Raw genomic sequence first — 14,198 nt, 5'->3', positions numbered from 1 at the left:
CTGTTTCAGAGGTCCATGATGTGTTGTTGGCCTTACTGTTTTGGATTTGTTTTGAGAGAATATATCATGGTGAAAATACATATAAAACAAAAATATCAATATATCCTTGACTGTGATGCCAAAGAAAGCAAGAGAAAGCTGTGTTTTCTTTAAGGGAAGCCCTTAGTTACCAAAGTATGGCTCACCAGGCCACACCTTTTAAAGATTCTATATCCTCTCAATAGCAACAGACTTGACTAAGCCTTTAGTCCATTAGAATTTTGGGACATTCCTGGTTCAGTATATAGTAATTGGTTATGATCACTATCAATATCTTAATCACCACCACCAATCAGGATCATTACAAAAATCATCATCATCATCATCATCATCATCATCATCATCATTATATTACTAATTATTAGTGAAATGTAAGGAAAGGTATTTATTGGGGGCTTTTAAATTCAGACAGGGAGATGATGACGGCAACCACATGAGCAGTTGTGTTTTGTAATAGTCACGTCTTTACTTTCCAAGGTTTCATTGTATGCAAAGATATCTTATGCTCAGAATAATTCAAAGTATCGTAAAATATTAAAAAATACTTATAGTTTGCTACATATGAAATATGATTTCATATTTATACTTGGGTTCCAATTACAAGATCACTCATTATACATATTCAAATATTCTATAAGTATGAAAAATAATTTTAAGCCCAGGATCCTTTGTCCCCAAGGACTTTGGCTAAGTGATGCTCAACCTGTATATACTTTTCCTCTGAATGTTACTTATTTATGCTTATTACCCATATTTAAATTTTCTGGAGATAGAATACTGTGCAATTTAAATTTAAATAATTTTACTCAGTGATATGTTGACTTTATTTATAGTGATGACTTGAAGTCAAGTGTAATCATTTGCAAGTAGTGTCTCCGTCAAAGCAATGTAATTTGGTCCAGGTGCTCCCTTTGGGAATGCCAGTATCACCTCCAGTCTGAGGAATGCTTCCCCTGTGGAATAATCCCTTTTTAGAAGTATGTTATCACCATGCTGGACCTCTGCTTCCTTTTTGGTGAAGTAAATTGGGACAGACTTTAATCACCTAAGATTTTGGGGGACTTTAATCTATATACCTATACACCTAACCACCTACCTACCTACCAAACTATGTATCTCACACAGAAACATTACACTGAGCATACAAATTTACAATAGTAATTCTCAGAATGAAATAATAACTACCAATAAACATTCATTCATTTATGTTAAAAATAAAAAGCTCAATCTTCTGACATAAGAAAACATACCATCTGAACACAACATTCCTATTATAAACATATGCTTCTAAAATTAAAATATCTTAGCAATCAGTTTGTCCAATACTCTTAGAAGGAGATTGTTGTAGAACTAAGTCTACATCATACAAGGTCATACCAGTGGTTGACTATGTACTATAATAGTGTTGGCAATTTCAGGTTTTCTTAGGACAATGAATTAAAATTCATCAGAATGGAAAACTCAGCCATTGCTCACTACATAAACCAATTTTCTCAGAATTTGATTATGCTTGAAATAAATGTATTGAAATAGTAGTCAAGAATCATCTCATTGAGGCTATGTATAAAATGCATTTATATTATAATGAAGGTTCATTTACTTCTAGGGATTGTAGCATATTAAAATTCCGGGTGACACTAAAGTATTGTTATTAACCATAACTCAGACTTGGATTCACTATGACTTTATGTATGAACAATCAGAGGAGAACTGGAGGACAAATGTCACAGCTAAGCCTAATCGGCACTGAGTGAGGAATTTGAACTTGTCAAAGGAGCAACACGGTGTGAACAGGCATTAATCTTTTGAAGTTCTCAAACTTTAGCATTTTCCAACTTCCATTTTTAGTCAATTTCAGGTAGGCATTCGAAGAGCATTCCAACTGAAGTCTATGTGAACTCTCCATTTCCTTTCATGAAAACCATTTAACTTCATAAAAAGGAGCGTTTTTCTGATCCCAGTCCTCAATTGCACACTTGATTTTTTTCATTTTTCAGTTTGAAGATATGGTCAGGTAAGGATCCATCAGTTCACAAATTGAGGGATGACTCAATTAATGAGAACATCTAACTATTAAGCCTCCAGTATTTGCATGCATATGGCCCTGGATACTTTTAAATATTGTGACCTTCTTTTTGACATTCTGTGAAAACTTTCATTTCATTTTCTGTAAAGTAATCTTATGGATACCTAACTTAGAAATTTATATGAAGTTCCTAGGGTCACAGATTCAGTAGAAATGAGAGAATTGTGGTTGATCTCACAAGCTTATCCATCATGCTCACATGGAAAATTAGCATTTCTTGATGTCCATATTTAATATTCATTTGCTATAATATGACATGCAGTTTATTATTTGACTTTTATACCCTTAAAATTAGTTTTTTGATTATATATAATCAAAAAACTAATATATATATATATATATATATATATATATATATATAGCAAAATGAACTATACTTTCTTATAACTAAAAATATCAGTAGAGATCATAGGAAGTTTGAATGACTGAATTCAGGTCAGATTTGGGAACTCACTCACTCACTGTAAATTCCCCTTCTCGGAAATTCAATGAAACAAGAAAAATATGTATACAAAGTAAAAAAAAAACTTTTTTCTATTAATACTATGCTATATTATATTATTAATTACCAAATTAAATAATTAAAAATTGTGGCAGGGACTATGAGCATCAGAGGTGTAAGACCAAGATTTCTAAGTAAGGAAAAAAAATACTTGAATGTGAGAATGTTTAGGGTTAGTTGGTTTTGTTAAATTTGATCCTTTTTTCTCTTTTGTTTATCTTTCTCTCATACAATACATCCCAGCTGCAGCATCTTTGCTAGCCTAAATCTCACATTGTGCATTGAACTTATTTAAAGCATCCTCTTTATCTAATTAATTTCTATACATTTGGCCCATTAGAGTACATCCTAGGAGTTATATAATATTGGCAGGCTCATCTGTTATCCAAATTATGCTATGTCATAAATAAGAGTTAAGACCTTAGAGAGCCGGTTGTGATGGCGCATTCCGGTAGGATTTGCTAAAGGAGGCAGAGGCAGGAGGATCACGAGTTAGAGGCCAGCCTGGGCCACACATTAAAAAAAAAAAAAGACCTTAGAGAACTAAAGGACTTGTTGAAAGCCACATAGTAGGTTATTATATGAAACACTAATTAAATAGAATAAAATTAAAGTAAATATACTAAGTATATATGAAGACATCTTATTGGTACAGATGTAAGGATTGCTCTTTGAGCAGATGGGGGGGGGACTTGATTGGGGGAGGGGGAGGGAAATGGGAAGCGGTTGTGGGGACGAGGCAGAAATCCTTAATAAATAAATAAATTAAAAAAAAAAAAGAAACTGTTTCAGCCAATGGCTTAGTAGAGTAAAGCCATGCAGGAAATCCAAACAGAGATAGAAAAAAAAATACAATCATTTATGCAACAAGCAACAAAATATTGGGACACAGCCTGCTCTTTACCTAGTTCTTCTGTGAGCAGGCAAGCAAATGTGGAAACTCTTGATCCATGGTCACGGTTACTAGATTGGATTCTATAGAGAAAAATGCATGTTTCTCAATGAGCTCACTGGCCATCATGAAACAAATGCAGTTTAAAATTCCCACAGGACGATAGCCTCATCAATGCAGAGTGATGGGCTAAGGTCTTTTTACTGGAAGCGTTGTTCACATATTAAATGAAAATATTCCAACAGATCACATGAAGGGAAGCTTGTTGCTCCAAAGCTAATTGTTTCCCCGCCCCCACAAAAACAAACAAACAAACAAAAAAACCAAAAAAGTAAATTGTCCCTGAGATAGCTCAGCCCTGTATCTTATTATTTTATACATATCTACTAGTTCTGAATTAGTGGCTTTGTCTCTGGACTATTGGCTTCTTCTTTAGAGAAACTAAACAACTGAAAGGTCTACTAATATTTGTGTTTTTCTACAGTTGTTATCAGTAAACATGATTGCTATTGTAATAGAGATAGAATAGAAAATAGGAAGTTCTTATTATCCTCCTTTAATTTTAATATATGGTTAACTATATCTTGATTGTAGTTGTGGGACAACCATCTTTAAAAAGTAAATATTAGGGCTTGGGAGATGGACCCGCTGTTTAGAGAAGTTATTTTTTTTCTGATTTTTTTCCCCAAAGAAATCTTTTAATAATTCTTCTTATCATATTTACATTATTATGGGATAAACTTAATGCAACTCTGCAGTAGCTATTACTTACCCCATTGCTACCTAGCTGATTTTTGACCATTATTTTCTACAGTGATGCCTTAACACTCGATAGCACTTTATCATTCTTCTGCTAAGAGACTAGCATGCACTTGAAATTGAGGAAATATTAGGTATTATAATCCACCTAGAATAAACTAAAATTAGCTACCAGAGTAAAAAGATGACCTAAGCAACTTCTTAAACTTCTAATTTCCATAATGTCCTAATTGTGTAACTCAAGAGGAAAAAAAGGAAAAAGAAAAGAGAAGATCCAAGATGACTCTGCCCACAGAGAAGTTATTGCTGAGACTAATGACCTGATTTTGAATCCTAGGATCCACATGGTTAAAGAAGATGGAGTGGTTGAATGAGAACGGCCCCTATATGCTCACATGGTTGAATGTTTAGTCCCAAATTATTGGAACTGTTTGGGAAGCCTTATGATGTATGGCCTTGTTGGAGGAGGTGTGGTATCGTGGAGATGGTGTCTCCCTGGGAATGGCTTTGAGGTTTAAGAAGCCTAAGCCAGGCTCTGTTTCTTTCTCTCTCTCACTGTCATTTGCCTATGGGTCATGATGGAAAGCTCTCAGCTACTGCTCCAGTGCTGTGCTTTTCTGCTTCCTGCCATAATGATCACAGATTAACCCTCTAAAACTGTTGTCAAAACCCCATTAAATGCTTGATTTTGAGAACTTTTTTAGTTATGGTATCTCTTCACATCAATAGCACTGTAAGAGAGGATAGAACAAACTCAGTTAAGATACCCTTTGACTTGCATGCTTGCTCTGTACCATGTGCATGCATGTGTATGGACACATAAAATTAACAAATAAATAAATAGTAACAGAAATATAGATTAGTCATTTTTATGGCATTTTCTCAAAGAGTTCTGATAAGGAATGATTAATAGATTAACTCAAAAGGGTGATTGAAGACAACAGGCTATTTGTACTCAGCGAAACAACTCAGACAAAACTATTTAACAATATCACCATTTTGGTATGCTTATTTATTTTCAATTAATTAATTAAATGACATATGCATAGAGCTGGGGTATGGGTGGTGTGTGTGTAAAAGACAGAAGGACCAGATATTCTGTTCTATCATCTTTTCCTACTTCACTTGAGATAAGGATGTTCTCTGAATCTGAAATGGGTAACAAGTCACTGTTATCTTCCAGTCTCTGATTTCCCACACTGTTGATGTCATAAGCACGTGGCCACATCTCAATTTTTACATGGATACTGAGGATTTGGACCTATTTTCTCATGTTTATGCAGTAAATGATCTTACCCATTGAGCCAGCTCTCCAGTCTTATTTCTTATTTGTTTTTTTGTTTGTTTGTTTGTTTGTTTGCTTGTTTTTAAGTGTGGGGTCAGGATTTGAGGTTTTTTTTTTTTTTATGTAACAGTCCCGGATGTCCTGGTACTCACTCTGTAGACTAGGCTAGCCTTGAACTCACAGAGATCTACCTGCCTTTGTCAAGTGCTCTATTATTTTTAAATATCTACATATGTTTTTGGATTTGATAGACCGATGACTTATCCTCCAGGTATCTCCTTCAAAAACACTGAACAATTGAACTTCCTTTCAAAGTTTGAAGGTTTCTGTCTGTGACTTACCTGAAATTACTGGGTCATATTTGCTAAGTAAACAAAAAAACTCCAACTTGACCTTGCCTCAAAAAAAAAAAAAACCCTCCAACTCAACTATATTTTATTTCCTTGTATGTAAGCAGTTCTATTTCCTCCTTTACATTCATAATTTGTTCACACATTCCATCAACAAAGTAAATGTCATCTTATAGTCAAGTATCAACATGCCTAGAGAAGAATTTATTCCTGGCCTCAGAGATTTTCTTATGTTAAGTAAGTTTGTAGCACATAAAATAGATTCAGATAGGAAAAGCAGTATGTGACTACAAATTTTGCCACTTGCCAACTGTGAACTCATACATATGCCTCTGCTTTCCCTAAAGCCTCAGTTGCTTCTATGAAAATTAGACATCTTATCACCAAACTACCTTAAGTATTGTGAAAACAAGGTATCATAAAATTGTTACAAATAGCAAAAAAATAGTAAATTTAAATTCTTATTTTATTTCAACTACATCCTATCTATGAACTATCCTTTGTTATCTTCAGCACACTGGGAACCACAGCATCACGCTCACAAACTTGGGAAAGTTCAGAAGTTATTCACCACCGAGGCACATTGAAATCTGAAACCCTGATTTCACAAAGCTTAATAACTTCATATTTATAAAGTTTAAATTACATACGTTAAGGTACGTGGTTTGTATTTTCTCTCAAGAAAAGAAAAAAAAAGCTGTGAAATGCTAATACTTAGCATCTCTTCAAATGGTGAAACATTTTCCACATGTAGACATACCTAGGTCTATCTAGAGGAATTGGATCTTTAAAGGGAATTTGATTTGAAATTATTTGATAGAAAATACACTGATTTAAAAAAAAACATATAGTACACACATCTTTATATTGAACAATCACGAATGTCATAAGAGTAAATTTAAAGAAGCAGATAAAATTAATTTACTTTCAGACTGTTTTCCCTGGATATTTTCATCTCAACATCCTCTGAGATTTCCAGCTGAAAAAAGTCTATTAATTCCCCATGTAGTTATTGATGCAAAGAAAAAAAGTTATCAGGATTATGGGTTAAATATTTCTAGTGTAGGAAAGCAAGGGATGCAATTAATCTTTGTGAACTAAAATATACCTCTTTTCATTAATCTTTTATTGTAAATGAACAAAGTAATTGAGCCAGTACCACACTGTCAGATGGAATGCAAGCCAGTGGGATGCGCTTCAGAGAGCACATACTGATTGAGTATTAAATATCTAACGGCAATAATTTATGGTTCATTACCTCTTTTCGAGTTTTTTAGTTGTATAGCGCTTGAATTCTAAGTAGTCAGAGTTTTTGGTGAAATGGCTTTCAAATGCTGAAAGCAGCAATTGCCCATAACCCACAATCTCTTTAATTTGGACTATTTAATATGTAGTTGAAACAAACTCCAGGGGTATTTGCAAACAGGAATGGTTGTTTTAAAGAGAGAAAGACGTCACCCTACTCCAAAGTTCCCTCTTGTATAAGCTGTCAGGGTGCATTTATGAAAGTGCTCAGTAACGTGGACACAGAACTGTGACTAGGGACATCATCAAATCCTAGAGTCTGTGATGCTCTGTATATTATGCAAATCCCAATCGAGCTATCTGGGAGTTTAGACATCTCAGCTTTTGCTTTCATCTGACACTAACTCCTTAATTGTATTCTGTCATCCCCTGTGGCAGTTTCATTGCACATAAAAAATGGAATCTTTTCTCCTGCTGGTAACAAAATATGATCAACCTGAAGCAATGTTTACAGAAATATGTAGTTTGGATTTGAAGACTGGGTCTATTCGGACCTCATGGCACTTAGAAACAATGCTGTTAAAAGAAATCAATATGGACCCCATATCTACGACTAAGAGATACTGAAGCTGTTTACTCACTTGGTAGATATTAAATAAATTTCTTTATCCCATGGTTACCCCAATGTCCTAAAAAGTAGTAACTATTTGTGTTAAATTCTATTTTCTTTTGAAGAACAAATATGTATCTTCTTTGATTCATTGTATCTCTTCAATATACAGTATGTTTCTGAAATGCAATTTCAAAATAATTAGAGTGGTGATATAGTTAGGACTTATTGATATTCATGTGTGAAACTGTCTACAGATGTTTTAGCATATATAATTTATGCATTAAATGTATTAATTCATATGTGTGTGTCCTTACATTTTTATGGACTCCACATCTGCACATCAACTAACTATAGATTGAAAGAGAAAATATATTCATGCTGAAAATTGTCTTGTTATTGTTGCCCAAACAATATAACATCAAGTTATGTAACTTTTGATTTACTAGGTATTAGATTAATGAAGAGGTGATGTTATGAAAATAGGATTATGTTCCTAGGCTTTATGAGAATTTCAAAATGTTCAATATAAAGGAATTTCACAAAACATATTTTTAATAGAATTTCAGAACATACTTCCTGGAAAAACCAAGGAATGACTTGTGTTAGTATATATGTACATATATGCCTTTATTGATAGGAAGAAATATTATGGGCCCTTGAAAAGCCTATATGTGAAAGCTGTGAATACTGTATGTAATAAGGAGAAATTTTCAAATGTGATTTTATTTATTTAAAAAAATTCTAGACTATCCAAATTTTACTATTTAAATCTTTTGTATTTATTTGTGGGTTCAATCAAAGACATCAAGCATCCTAGGCAAGCTCTGTTCAACAGAGATATACCCTTAGTCCCCTTATTTCCTATTTATTTTGAAATTAGGTCTCACTAATTTGTCCATGTAGCCTTAATTTTCTTTATATTTAATACTGGACTTAAACCTGAGAGTTTCCTTCCTCGGTATCCAAGTCACTATGATATAGAACTGCGCCACCAGGCCTGGCTTCAATAAAACCAAATAAATGTTGAAAGGGTTTCTTAAGTTGTGCTTTCAAATCCAAAGACATTAAAGCAGTGCACATGTTACAAACTCTAAAGATGGAGAGACGATAAACACCTAGGGTTATAATAGCCTGTAATGTTAAAAAGCAGAGTAATGGAGGTCTGCTGTCCCTCTTCTGAAGTGAAGTACAGCCCTGTGAACAATTTTTTATTTTAGCATAAGGGGTTCCAATGGAGATTTTGTTATACAAAAGTACAAGATAATATATGACATTATATTTTTTTACTATCGGTATATATAATCTTAACCTCTTTAAGTGCATGATATAAATTGGAAACATTAGGGAGAAAGAGTTTTGGTAAGTAACAAAAATGGGGGAATGACTGTTCTCATACATGATTGTGCGCCCTTTTAATAATGAACTATATAAATTTGTCGATTTCAAACATAAATATTTTAAGGTTGGGTTTCATGGTCTGAGTTGATGACGATGACTGACCACGTCTCTTCCTCAAGGAACAGGTTCCACCAGAATCTGAACTCAGTTTTCTAGTTTCATAGTTCAGAGCATTAACCATTATAACTTGAGAGCTGGTGCAAACATAAATACAAGCAATTTAAAATAAAAGGAGTGCATTCATTATCTTTCCTTGGTATATTTTAAAAGTATGGTGCCTATCAAATTTGTGGAATGAAGTTATATTCTTATATAGCTTTGCATGATATTTTGGGACATATGGTAGATTTTTGACCAATAAAAAATTAAGGATTTTTTCTGTTATGCATTATGATATCCAAAATTAGATCAATTTTGGTATTCTTATTTACATTTTTGTGTGAATTGCTTAAATTTTCAGGAATAACTTTCTAGGAGCAGTCTCCACTAAATTCCAAGGTAAATCATCTCACTAACATTTATCTAATTATTCAGCAGTGACCATGTCCATTATTACTAGGAACTATGAATTCAGAGATGAATCTTATGTGTTTCAAGAAAGTTCTCAAGATATCATAAATATAGAAATGCATTAAAATAAAGAACTGCAAAAAACAAATTCAAACATTATCATGGCAGAAAAATGATGACTTAGAATACTTTTGCTGATAAAATTTCTCATTTTTGCAAATTAGTAGAAACAAACAGAAGGTTTTGAAGAGGATTTGGACATGTCTTTTATTAAGACTGTAAAACTACAGTTATCAAAGAATTTAAGGATCTACTGAGCCTTAAGTTAAAAAGACCCTGCTTGGGTTGCACAAAGCAATAACACATGACCTCTGAATCAATTTAATTTAATGCCCAATAGGTTGCTTCAGTTTTTGCCAGTCTTTGATGTATGCTTAGAAATCTGCTAATACATACATAGTGTGATTTTGCTACTGTCTCTTTGTAAACTGGATAATAAGCAAAACTGTTACAAAATATGTGTTCAGTATCTCAAATTGTAAATGTGATCTAATATATTTTCTTATACTGTGTCTCCTATAATTAGTTGTCTTGCAACTGAAAAAGAAATAAGACTTTTGTCATGTAGACAGCTTAATTCAACATTCAACGGACACTAATGGTGAAATGGCCATAAAAAATCTCTTCCTGATCACAAGCCCAAACTTAAGAAGCTTCAGAATTTGTGTGGCTCTAAGAGGCTAGGAAGGAGGCTTCGTAACTTCCATAGGGCATGAGGACAAAGAGACAGGAGGGCTCCTCATGTCAAGAAACACTTGTACATACTTGGTATTTAACTGTAATTTTTTTTATTTTCTTTTTTTTTTATTGAGTAAAGGAGAAAAAAAAACAAAAAAACAAGTTTCCACCTCCTCCCAGCCTCCCATTTCCCTCCCCCTCCTCCCACCCTACGCCCCCTCCTCCCACCTTTCTCCCCCTCCCCCCACTCCTTTCCCCCTCCCTCTCCAGTCCAAAGAGCAGTCAGGGTTTTCTGCCCTGTGGTAAGACCTAGGACCTCCCACCTCCGTCCATATCTAGGAAGGTGAACATCGAAACTGGCTAGGCTCTCACAAAACCATCACATTACGTAGGATCAAACCCCCGTGCCATTGTCCTTTGCTTCTAATCAGCCCTCATTGTTCGCCATGTTCAGAGAGTCCAGTTTTATCCCATGCTTTTTCAGTCACAGTCCAGCTGGTCTTGGTGAGCTCTCACTAGATCAGCTCCACTGTCTCAGTGGGTGGGTGCATCCCTCGTGGTCCCGACTTCTTTGCTCATGTTCTCCCTCCTTCTGCTCCTCATTGGGACCTTGGGAACTCAGTCTAGTGCTCCAGTGTGGGTCTCTGTCTCTATCTCCATCCATCACCAGATGAAGCTTCCCAGACCCAAAAAGATGAACATGGGATGTACTCACTCATAATTGGTTTCTAGCCATAAATAAGGGTCACGGAGTCTACAATAGGTGAATCTAAAGAAGCTAAGTAAGAAGGGGAACCCAAGGAAAAACATATAGTTATCCTCTTGGCAAAGGGAAGTAGACAAAATTGCCAGGGAGAAAATTGGGATCTTGGGGGTGGGGTGGGATGGGGGTAAGGGGAGATGGGGAGAGAAAAGTTAGAAGGGAAGGAGGTCGGGCCTTGGGAAAACAGGAGGATTGGGATAAAGGAAGGTTGGACAGGGGAGCACGGAACCACAATTCTTAGTTAAGGGAGCCACTTTAGGGTTGGCAAGAGACCTGACCCTAGAGGGGCTCCCAGGTGCTCAAGCTGAGGTCCCCAGTTAGTTCCTTGGGTAGCTGGGGATAGGGAACCTGAAATGACCCTATCCTAGAGCAATATTAACTGTAATTTTTAAACTGAAAACATGAGTTTTGATTTAAAAAAAAAAGTAACTCCTTTTGGATCCTATTTTTGGAAAAATTTGAACGTGTATTTATAGTGCTAGTAAAATCAGAACTTCTTTCCTCCCTCTCTTCAATTTTTGGAAGTTTCAGGAGAGAATCTAAGTTAGATAGATAAGACTCTCTCTCTCCCTTTCTCTCTCTCTCTCTCTCTCTCTCTCTCTCTCTCTCTCTCTCTCTCTTTGTGTGTGTGTGTGGGGGGTCTGTCTGTTTCCTCTCTCTCTAGTACTAGGAAATACCACTTTTCCTTTACCATGCTGTCTCCTGACATGTTGCAATTAGTAGGCAAAGAAGTTTGTCCTCCAAATCTGTACCACAGAGCATCTTCCTTCACCTTCTATTCTTTCCTCTCATTTGACTCCATCAAACATTTAATTTGTCAAACCAACAGTGAACAAATAATTTATGTAAGAAAACAATGTTTCCTAAGTGCTCACTGTGAGCCTAGTACTTTGGATTGCAGGATGCTGACATAATAGAATCCCCAAATCAGTATGGTTTAAGATCAGATCTAGCAAACCAAGTTTTCTCTATTCAAATGGGATAAAGAATGCCAACTACCTCTTGGACATTTGTCAGAAGGTGTACCACATTCACATTACCAAATGTGAGGTAAACATAAACTTGTATTATGAGGTTTAAATTTAAAAAAGAGGTGATTTAGTTCTCTTTATATTCAAAGCTTTGAGTCTTCTTGGTGTCTGCTTTATTCCCAAAGCACAGAACACAGAGGCCATAGCAACTGAGGCCAAAAGTAACTATGTAATAATTTTGGAATATCCATGCATGATTTTTCATATAGCATGTGAATGGACTTTGGACATCACTTAAGCCAGAACTTGCCTTTTGATTTAAACATGTTCTCCTTTCCTGTTTGAAAAAGAGAGTTTTCGGCTGAAGATTAATCATAGCACCACACTAGCACAAAGTGCCAGGTGCTCTAGAGACCTATTGTAGGGGAAATGCCTGAGATATCAATCAGGTGACTTGCAGTGTCAAAGGAGACAACAGAGAGGCACCTGAAAAAGTAGCAATAGGGGTTAGCCACTGGATGCAAGCATGTGTCCAAGGCACGGTGGCCTGCCTCTGAAAGTCTCTCCAGCTCCTCTTGATCAAAACTCATTCAAAACTGAGGGCAAGTATTTTGGAGTGGGCTTACATGAAAATTGGAGGAAGTGAAAAGTAACCACTAACAATGACAAGGAGATCTGCTTTGCCTGATCTGTACATACCTGACTGGGTATTAAAATGACTTTACTATAGAAAAGCCTTTGGTTAATCCCTGTTAATTAAGTAACAGGAACTTTGTATCCTTATGACAGAAGTTGCCTACCTCAGCCAAATTATGCCTCACAATTTTTTTTTTATTTTTATTTTTTTTTTTTTAGGCGTTGAGATTTTGAGTGGTCCCTAAGGTACAGCCAGCTCTGCAGTGAAAGAAACCCATGGCTTTCTAAACCCAAAGATTTTCTTGAAAGGACTTTTTAGAAGCTAAGGCATCCAAACATGTTGTCTTGTTTATTAATAAACTTAAGATAATTAATCATTTGGCAAGCCCATGTGGACCATATGAATTTGCACATTTGCACATCTCTCTATAGAAGTAAATATTGCCCAGCCACCAAAGCCATCTCAGAACAGTGTGGCAGTACAGAATCATTTGTCCTTTTTTCTTGTCTATCTAAACAGAAATCTATTTTTTTCAAAGGCAGAACATTATAGCAGGGATGAACTTTAGAATTGAGCTAATCAATACATTTAATTTATATATGAGAATAGGACTAAGAACAAGAGGGAAATGACCTTACAAAATCAGAAATGAGTTTGCTTCATTACCCGGAGTTCAATTTTTTTTCTCTTCTTCTGAAGAACTAATCATCTACTTTTTAGTTTTGGCAGTAACATCTTTTCTTTTTTGAGATGTAATTTACATATCATCAAATCCACCTTTTTAAAGAATATTCTTTCCCAGTATCTTGTAGCATAAAATTTAGTAATTTTTAACTCTTCCTTCCTTGCAGTTTCTAAGATTTTGACAACTACTTATCAGCATCCTACTTTCCCAAAGGACACAGCTTAGATGTTTGAACAAAAGGTTCCAACAGAAGTATCAATGACAATAAGATGATGCTCTGTGTTCTCTGTTTTGCTTAAATGCATTTGCTATTTAATTAGGTTCTTGGGGAAAAGTAGATATCAATTGTGATGTTGTATATCATTTGTTAGAGAGGAAGAGAACATAGACAGCACAGAGTCCTGTGTGTGTGGAACAGCTTCAGCTTTTGGTAAAACAGCTCTATTCACCTTTTGAAATGTGTTCATCTGCCATGTTAGAATTTCTCACCTCAATATTTCCTCCACTTTCTTAGCTTCCCTTTTCTTCAAGCTAACTCAGTGAGGTATTCTAGAATTTTCATGTGGCTAACATTATGTTTTTATTTGCATACTTTAAATGGGTTTCATCAGGCATTTCATACATGAATCAAAAATACCTTGATCAAAGACCTTAATGTAGGGCCTGAAAATTTGAAATTACTTGAAAGAAATACAAGGGAAACACTTCAAGATACAGGCATAGAC

This window comes from Microtus oregoni, unplaced genomic scaffold (genome assembly GCF_018167655.1).
Source record: "Microtus oregoni isolate MIOR12 unplaced genomic scaffold, Mior012 000004F_ref0000308, whole genome shotgun sequence".
NCBI lineage: Eukaryota > Metazoa > Chordata > Mammalia > Rodentia > Cricetidae > Microtus > Microtus oregoni.
Note: the sequence above shows the minus strand (reverse complement) of the source record.